We start from the raw sequence: 9,285 nt of genomic DNA on the forward strand, positions 1-9,285 counted from the left end.
CTGAAACCCTGTCTATGTGCCACCCCTTGACACCACCACCTTTTCTAGTCTTGATGAAGAAAAGGCAAGTGAGTGAAGGGGCCTGATAAAACCACCAGTAGTTAATACTAGTACAGGGTACTTTCACACATACACACATTACTTCCCTTTCCTTTTCCTTTTTGATTCTTCCTAGCTTTCATTTGCCAGTGACTCAAAGAAGAAAGAAAGAAAGAAGAGATTCACTAGGAATTAGAAAATATCCTCAAAATATATCACCTATAAATAGAGTCAAAATTCAGTGAAGCAGAATCAGGCGTATCTGAGTCATAAGCTGTGATTTTACTAGTGTAAGCACCTACAGGATTAATTTTTCAGTAGGAAAGAATATATTTTGAAAATTAAAGAAAACATACTTTAGTGGCGGAGTTTTGTGTAGCACAAGAATCCTGGCTGAACAGATTGTATGCTCATGACACTGGTAAGGCATTCTCTCATCCCCTGGGACTCGGCGCGCACCGTGCACGCGTGTGTGTGTGTACGTGTGCGCACATGCACACACATTCATGAGTATGTATCTTTGTGTGTGACTTAGAAGACTACAAGGACATTCATAGTTATATAAACCTCTTTATGAGTCAGTCCTCTTTCTTTATCCCACCTCCCAAATATTTCGATGTCAGCCTTGGATGGCCCTTTGTGGAAGGAAAAAGTCTTGGTGTTGTGTCCTCAGCACAAGACTACCTAAACCCCTCAGCGGGATGGTCCTGGAATGTTAAAGCTATTCATTTCACAATTTAAATGCTCTGTAGAACATAAGCATCCTAGGAAGAGTGGCATGCATTGAGTTTTTTATTTTCATCACTTCCAATCCCCACTCTGTTATCAAGTCCAACTTTTCTTTCCCTACATGATTCCCTACATGATTTTCAAAAAAAATTTTTTTCTTGCTGGGTCTACTATCACTGCCTTGGTTCAGTCTTCCATCATCTTTTTCCTGGACTCCTGAGGCCACCTCCTAGTGATGTGTCAGTCTCCAGGATTCTGGGATTATCCTCCTCAAATGCACTCTCCACACTTCCATTCCAACACCCAAAGCTGACCAGTTACTAAAATTTGTCAAAACCTTTTCTTCACAGAGTAAAATCTAAGTACCAGTCATTACATACATTGGCTCCCTCCCCAGCCCCAAGAAATGATCCCTCCTCTTATACTTGTAATTTGCCATTTTCAGCACAGGGCTTCACAGAATGAAGCCTCTGGGCCTTCTGCTCAGGCCCAGAATGATCTTCTCCAAACCCAGGTCTGTAGTATTTTTACATGGTCACACCAATGAGGAAATGTGCTTCCGTTAATTCACCCCTTTCCTCATTCATTCTTTCTCTGCTCTATTGTAATGGGTAGAAGGCTAAACCATGGATGGTACTAACCCTTCTACCTCTACTTCAGGATGAATACTTGGTTTCAACAAGTAGGTCTTTGGGGCAGAAGGGAAAACAGAGGGCACTTTGACTAGGGTTAATTATCTAATGTTATTCCTTAGACATAGGTTTTAACTTAGTGTCCACGGACCTTGTGTGTCAATGCATTTCTTTCTGTGGAGAAAGTCTGTAGCTTTATTTAGATTCTTAGAAGTATCCAAGAGCTAACAAGATTAAGAATCATAACCATAGAGAAAAGTGTGTCTGTGTGTTTATGTGTGCGGGCATGTTCCAACTACTCCTTTATTTATTCTTGGAAAATTTCCTTCCATTTTAGAACATTTCTACTCACATGTTATTTGCAATAAATTGCTTTTTTTTTGTACATTCCCATTTATGACTCAATTGAAAAATCCTTACTGAAATTTTAAGCCATTCTTTATCTTTTCTATAAAACCATATTATTAGTCAAAACAGATGTTTGACAGTCAATAGAGAACATTTATGCCTGGGCTTTAAACTTTGTGAAAGATGTCAGATTATAGAAATAATGATTACTTTTATCACAGATCTATTACTAAAATCAAAGTCACAAAATAAAATTTGTCAACACAAGTTAGAAAAGGCTAAAACAACAATAACAGCAGCAACACAGATATAAGAAAATACCCAATGTGGTTAAAAGTACTGTTCTTAAAAATATATACTTAAATCTAACAGGATAAAATCCACAAAGAACTGTGCAGACAGATTAAAAGCCTATCAAATGCTCAGTTAAAACATAATTATCTGATAAGACTGTGGATGTGAAAGAGGATTTTTATTTTGAAAGAAAAATTATCTTAGGGGTTGAAACAGAGAAAATTTGCAAAGATTGTATGAGGGAATTTGTAAACATTTCCCTTGATATCTAAATGCATAAATCTTATGGTGAAAGAATAAAAGTTTAGACTTGTAAACACAGTTGGGAAAGACTGATGTTTTTATGCTAGGAAGAATAAGGCTATTTATTTTTTGTTATTTAATTTAATTTTAATTTAATTATTTAATTAATTTAATTATTTTAATTTTAATTTAATTATTTAATTAATTTAATTATTTTAATTTTAATTAGATTAATTTAATTATTTAAACAATTTAATTATTGTTATTGTTGTTGTTTCTATATGTACTAAGTTTCCTATGACCTATTGTGCCTGGGGGTCTAGTGGGATAAATGTTACTCTGGGAAATTTAGGTAGGGATTGGTCTTCTCCCAGTGTAGATAGGCATCAGATAGTTGAAACTACAGAAACGATGTAGAATGTGCAAGATGAAGAAGGAGAAGAAAGAATTAGAAGAGGGAGGAAGAGGAAAAGAGAGAGAGAGTAAAGAAAGAATAAGAGAAGAATGAAGAAGCTAGAAGTAAAGGGAAGGGTTGGGGAGAGAGGCGGTTAGAAACTGCTGTAAACTTGGCTTCCCAGAATCCTATTGTGGGCTGGAAGGCCTTCTTTGTGATTGATGTGTGATTCTAAGGAATCTTGGGAATCATGTTTTCTGTCCCCCTAAATTGTCTGAAAAAAATTTTTTTTAATGTTTTATTTCTAGGAGAGAGAGACAGCATGAGCAGGGGAGGGTCAGAGAGAGAGGGAGTCACAGACTGAAACAGGCTCCAGGCTCTGAGCTGGCAGTCAGCACAGAGCCCGTCGCGGGGCTCGAACCCACGAACCGCGAGATCATGACCTAAGCGAAAGTCGGACGCTTAACCGACTAAGCCACCCAGGCGCCCCAATTGTCTGAAAATTTTAAGGAGGAAACTATGTAAAGGAGGGGTCCCAAAAGACTGCCTATTTGAGAAATGTAAGATAATTGCCTTTACATAAGGTCTGAGCTGGGGCCAGAATTTACAGAACAGAAAATTGATCTCAGGGCAAAAGACATGAACTAATGTGTTTATGCCATGGGATTACTGGTCCTACTGTGTACCCAGCCATTCATAGGTAGCCAGCCTGATAGCTCAGTGGAATGGTCCGCTGACAACTAAATTACCACTCTGGTTGTATAACAGCTCCTTGTGCGGGTTGTGTGCTATTCTACAAGACGTGGATTCAACACCTATCAGCGCCCAATATCTGGTGCTGCTTCCTCCATAGCCACAACACAGGGATCCTGAGACCAAGGAAGTGAGCATGGCACATCTCACGTTTATAACTAAATCACTCTGATGCCTTTATTTCCTTTCTTTGTATCTTGACAAATTGTTTTCAGGGTGTTGATAATCCTGAGAGAAATGTTTCCTTCATCAAGTAATGCAATAATTTTGGAAGCTGAGATCCCTACTTGGCCATCTAGCATTCCTCTTGCTTCTGGAAAACCGGCAAAAATAAGGGTCCTGTGTTCACTGAAGTGGTTGATCCCTATTATCAACGGAAAATAGGATTGCTAGTGTACAATGGAGACGTGGAGGATTTTATGGGGAACTCAGGGGAGATGATGGTTCCTAGTTTTTCCTTAACCAGTGATAAAGATAACAAAACTGCAGCAACTTTTTATAGACAAGAACACTAAAGCCTTATCTACCTTGAGAATAAAATTTGGATTATCCACTGGGCAAACAATCTTGACCAGCTGAGGTACTGTTTGATGACAATGTGGACATGTTAACAGGTAAAAGAGAAAGGAAATAAAAAACTAGTATTATGACCTTGTGACCAGTTCAGAAATAAGGACTGTTGTACCTACTCCTATTTTCTTCCTTGCTGTTGCATGTATGTACTTGTATATTTTAACTAACTTTTCCTCCTCTCCTATTCCTTTTTGTTTTGAGTGTGATTGAAGTTTGCAAAATAGTGCATAGCTGAAAGAGTCCAGACAAAACTGTGAAAGATGTAGAGGAAGAACAGATCTGCCTTAAAAACTTGGATTTGGACCTAGAGGCAGTACCAGTTGGGACTCTGTCTCTCGTTGGCAGATGCCTCACTTGAGGGTTTTATTAGGTGGCAGTATTTTGTGCTTCATAGTTGCTAAATCTGTTGCTGTTTCATTTAAATATGGAAGAAGTATGTGTATGTTAATGTTTCAGAGCCAAATCCTTCAGTAGACATTTGTCAGGTTTTGGAGTTGCCCCCCATCTTTGAAAGCTTATTTGGAGGTTCTAGCAAGGGAGAGAAGCTACGCATATACCCTTGACTAAAGAATAGTCCTCCTCTATCAGGGAAGGTGGTCCTCCTTTGACCAGGCATGCAGCTTCCATAGGGATGTGCATGGAATGGTGAGGGAGGAAGGGGATGAACTGAATCCCCAGATGAACTGAATCAAGCCTGGTGATCAATGGGGTGACAGATGTCACAACCAGATTCCTCTCACATCCTGCCCCAGCATCTCTTGAAACCCTTCCTATGTCCGGTGAGATATTCAGCCTCATGACTCCTGCCTCCCCAATGAAGTTACAACATCTCTTTTCCCAGCTACCGTTGCAGTTTGGACAGAGCTATCCAGGCCCTATCAATCAGACGTAGGAGACTTCGATTTGGAGCGGAGCTGCACAAGGAAGCAGGCTGTAAGTGGAATCCATTTGATAGGAGATGACTGCCCGGGTATTTGGCTGTTGCTATAAGCAATGCTACTAGGTCATATTGGGGGCAGAGAAGTGGTGACGGTGCTAATGGCAGCCAGGTTGCTGAGTTTCTGGCAGATTTGTGAATGACAGCATCTCAAGATGGCAGGAGATATTGCTGCTGCTGCTAACCATGACAGACTGGTGGTTTTTGTGGTGAGGTTTGAGCACTGCTCCAGAAGCTTAACCTGAGCTCTTTTTACTATCATCACCCCCACCCTCCAGTTTTATTGGGATATAATTGACATATAATGTATTTGTTTGAAGTATACATCATGATGATTTGATATATGTAATATATTGTGAAATAATTACCACACTAAGTTGAATTAACCTTACCCCACAGTTATATTTTTAAAATGAGAACCTTTAATTTATTCTCGTAGAACCTTTCATATATAAAATACAGTACTGTAAATGACAATAATCATGTTCCACATTACACCCCCAGAACTTATTTATCTTACAGCTAGAAATTTGACAGCTTTTACTGGTACTGTTTTTAATTTTTTGAGGAACCTCCGTACTATTCTCCACAGTAGCTGTACTAATTTACAGTCTTACCAACAAGGCACAAAAATCCCTTTCCTTCACATTGTCACCAACACTTGTTATCTCTTGTATTTTTGATAAGTCATTCTAATAGGTCTGAGGTGATAGGTCACTGTGGTTTTGAGTTTCCCTGATAATTAGTGGTGTTGAGCACCTCTTCATGCACCATTTGAATATCTCTTTTGGACAAATGTCTGTTGGGTCCCTTGCCTATTTTTAAATCAGATTTTGTTTTGTTGTTGAGTTGTAGGAGTTAGTTATATATCTTGGATATTAGCCTCTTATCAGATATGTAGTTTACAAATATTTCCTCCCATTTTGTAGGTTGACTTTTCATTTTACTGATCATTTTCTTTGTTGTGCACAAGTTTTCAGTTTGATGTGGTCATATCTGTTTAGTTTTGCTTTTGTTGCTTGTGATTAAGGTATTATATCTAAAAAATAATTGCCAAGGCTTATGCCAAGCAGTTTACCACCTATGTTTTCTCTAGAAGTTTTATGGTTTTAGGGCTTACATTTAAGTCTGTTATCTGCTTCGTTTCTTTTTTTAAAATTTTGTAATGTTTATTTATTTTTGAGAGAGACAGAGACATAGCATGAGTGTGGGAGGAGGAGAGAGAGAGTGAGACACAGAATCTGTAACAGGCTCCAGGCTCTGAGCTGTCAGCACAGCACCTGACATGGGGCTTGAACTCACAGACCCTGAGATCATGACCTGAGCTGAAGTTGGACGCTTAACCAACTGAGCTACCCAGGCACCCTGTGATCTGTTTCAGGTTAATCTTTGTGAGTGATGTATAGGAAAAGTCTATTTTCATTCTTTTGCTTGTACATATCCAATTTTCCCATATTATCTCTGTCTCTTGTAAATATCTCTTTAAAAACTGACCAGAGCTGGCTTTTGTTGCATGCGATCAAGAACTCTGCCTGATGTGCCATCCATTGCCCAACTCCTACCTTAGGAAACTAAATTATTTACAAAATTAGTAATTTATGAACCTAATATATTTAGGTAATTAGGAAGGTTCCTGGCTCTTGGGAATTATAGGCAAATGGTAGTTTCTAAATGTAATTATGATGATTGTTTTTATAGATGGGAAAATCGAGGCTCACAAAGGCCAGGTAACGTAACCAAGATATAATACTCTGTGGCAGAGCTAAGATTTGCCAGCAATTTTGGGCTGCTCTACAGTATAATTCTTTTACCCACCCAGAAGAGATGGGAAGAGAAATTGTCAGATCTCAGAGTATGTCCCAACTGCGTTGTTGTAAGTTCATTGTTGTCACACTGTATCAATATTCACTGGAGAGGCTCCTCTGTTCTCAGTACACGTGCTGCTGTGATGATTAAGCTACTTGCCATCACAGGAAAATTAATTCTTAGAGGACACCAGGAATATGGGTCAGAGATCTCTTCTAAGCCTTTCATATAAAATATGAATGGAGTCTTTCTAAGACTGGAAGAACGGGTGCTGGAAATCAGGAGTCCTCTTTTTCATAATGTTTTCCCTTGGCTGTGTCAGCCCAGGCACATAGCTCTTCATCTCAAAGCCCCCAGGGACTTGTTTGTTCTCCTGAGCTCTAGGTCTGCTTTCCCTCCACTTTGCTCACTGATGGCTACTGTTTTTCTTTAAATGACCTTACAATCCCTTCCATTACTTTTCCTCTCTGGAAATGGAAGGTTCTGGAAGGATGTTCTTTGCATCTATTGCTTAGACCTTATAGTTTTTTGTGGCTAGGGAAAAAGTTTCCGGATATTTCTGAAATCATGTCATACTTAACGTCATTATTTCTAGTTACAGGCTCTTTCCCCAGGATAAGTCATTGCTCTTTTTTCATAGTGTTTGTACCTTTCAAATAATTGCAGACATTTTTAGTCTTGAAATTGTAAATATTTATTCCCATTAACCTTTTTATTTGCATCACACTTGGTGATTCTCAGGTCAGCTTCTTTCTCTTTCCTGTCTTTTTCAGGTTGAATACAGGCCTCCGAATTAGACAAGCTGTTCCAAATTCAGTTCCATTGCAGTTGGGAGGAAAGGATATGGAATTTCCTCTTATCATAAAGCAATGTCTTCATATTCACCCTAATACAGGTCGCCTTTGTGGGGGCAGGGTAGTTTTCATATAACATCACGAAGTGTGTATATCCTGTATCTTTCCCCCTTTTTCTTCTCTATATTTTTAACCATCACAAATTTATTTATTACTGTGTTGTCTTTCCTGGTATTAGCAACAGCTCTTAATTTAGCATCATTTGCAAACTTCATTTATATACCATGTGCTGTCTCTGCAAGATCACTAATAAAGATGTCAACCATAGCATCTTGGAAAGTTGCTACCACACTTCTTCATCTTCAAGAAAAAGTGAAGATATAGAGAAAGTTTTCCTTGACATAAAATATTGAGATAATCCTTGTTTGCTTGGCTTTCAAGACCCTACCAAGTATCTGCTGAGAGGCAGCCTGCGCCTTTAGCAGAGACTTGGCTGCACGCTGCTTCTTGTCATGTTTTCACTGTGTTAAAGTGAGTTTTCTTAAATAAAAAAAATCACTGGTTTGTGTTAAATCGACAGGAAAAGATGTCAAATATTTCTAAAAATTTGAAATGTTGATGTTTGGGAAGTCAGATAGGCAAAGAACTGAGAAATAAGAGATTTGATTCTTGAAAAACTGACTTTGAGAGAGAGAGTTTTATTCTCTCAAGGGGTGGGTGTGGGTAGAAAGCTGCCTTAAGAAAGGAGCCCATGTACCTGCCCTGGTTGTGATTTGGGTGAAATTTATACTTTTTTCCCACTGTCTCTCTTTTTATCTGTTCTGCTCAGGTCTCTTGATGCTATTCAGCATCCATCTGGTGACCTACGTTTTGGTAATAAACAAATGCTTCCCAAGCTTTATGACAGCCTCCAGATTCCTTATTTTAAACCACAGGCAAACTTTATAGTTAAATAAGTAATCTTTTCCTCTCTCACATTTTCCTCTTGCTGCTCTCCCATTTTTATTCTCAGAAAACTCAGACACAGATCTATCACTTAGGTGCAGGTTATCTGACCTTTTCAACTCTCTAAAATCTGATCAATAACAAGAAACCAAACACAGAAGTAAAATCTCTATGAATCTACATTAGTTAGTTCATATGTAGACCTATACACACCCACAAATGAAAGCATGTAAAATGTGGTGAATCTGAATAAAGTCTACACTCTAGCGGTGCTATGCCATTGTCAGTATGTTGGTTCTGAAGTTGTACTGTAGTTTGTGAGATCTTACCACTGGAGGGAAGTGGGTAAAGGGTAAATGGAGTCACTATATTGCTTGTGCAACTTCCTGTAAATCTATAGTTATTGCATAATAAAGAGTTAGAAGTATTAAATAAGAAAAAAAATAGTTCATATACTGAAGGACATTGGTTCAGTTTTTACATGCAGTTCCAGAGGTTGATGACAGAATCATTTTTATAGGTGATTATTTGTGGTTTGTTTGTTATAGTTTACCCTCCTTTCTCATTTTAAGCCAACAGGAACTTTGCAGGGGGGAAAGCAGTCATGCTTAAGAGCTAAACCATTTTCTGTCATTCGTAATGTTGTTAGTCTGGACTTCAGGCTTTCACAATATTTCCTTGATCATTACTAGGGGAGAAAAGAAAGCATTACATAAAACTGAGGAAGTCCAAACAGATCTATAAACTGGGAGGGTAGAGAGGAAGATGGTAGAGGAGGAGGACCCTGAGCTCAGTTCA

This window comes from Hyaena hyaena, unplaced genomic scaffold, assembly GCF_003009895.1.
Source record: "Hyaena hyaena isolate Hyena2069 unplaced genomic scaffold, ASM300989v1 scaffold_293, whole genome shotgun sequence".
Taxonomy (NCBI): domain Eukaryota; kingdom Metazoa; phylum Chordata; class Mammalia; order Carnivora; family Hyaenidae; genus Hyaena; species Hyaena hyaena.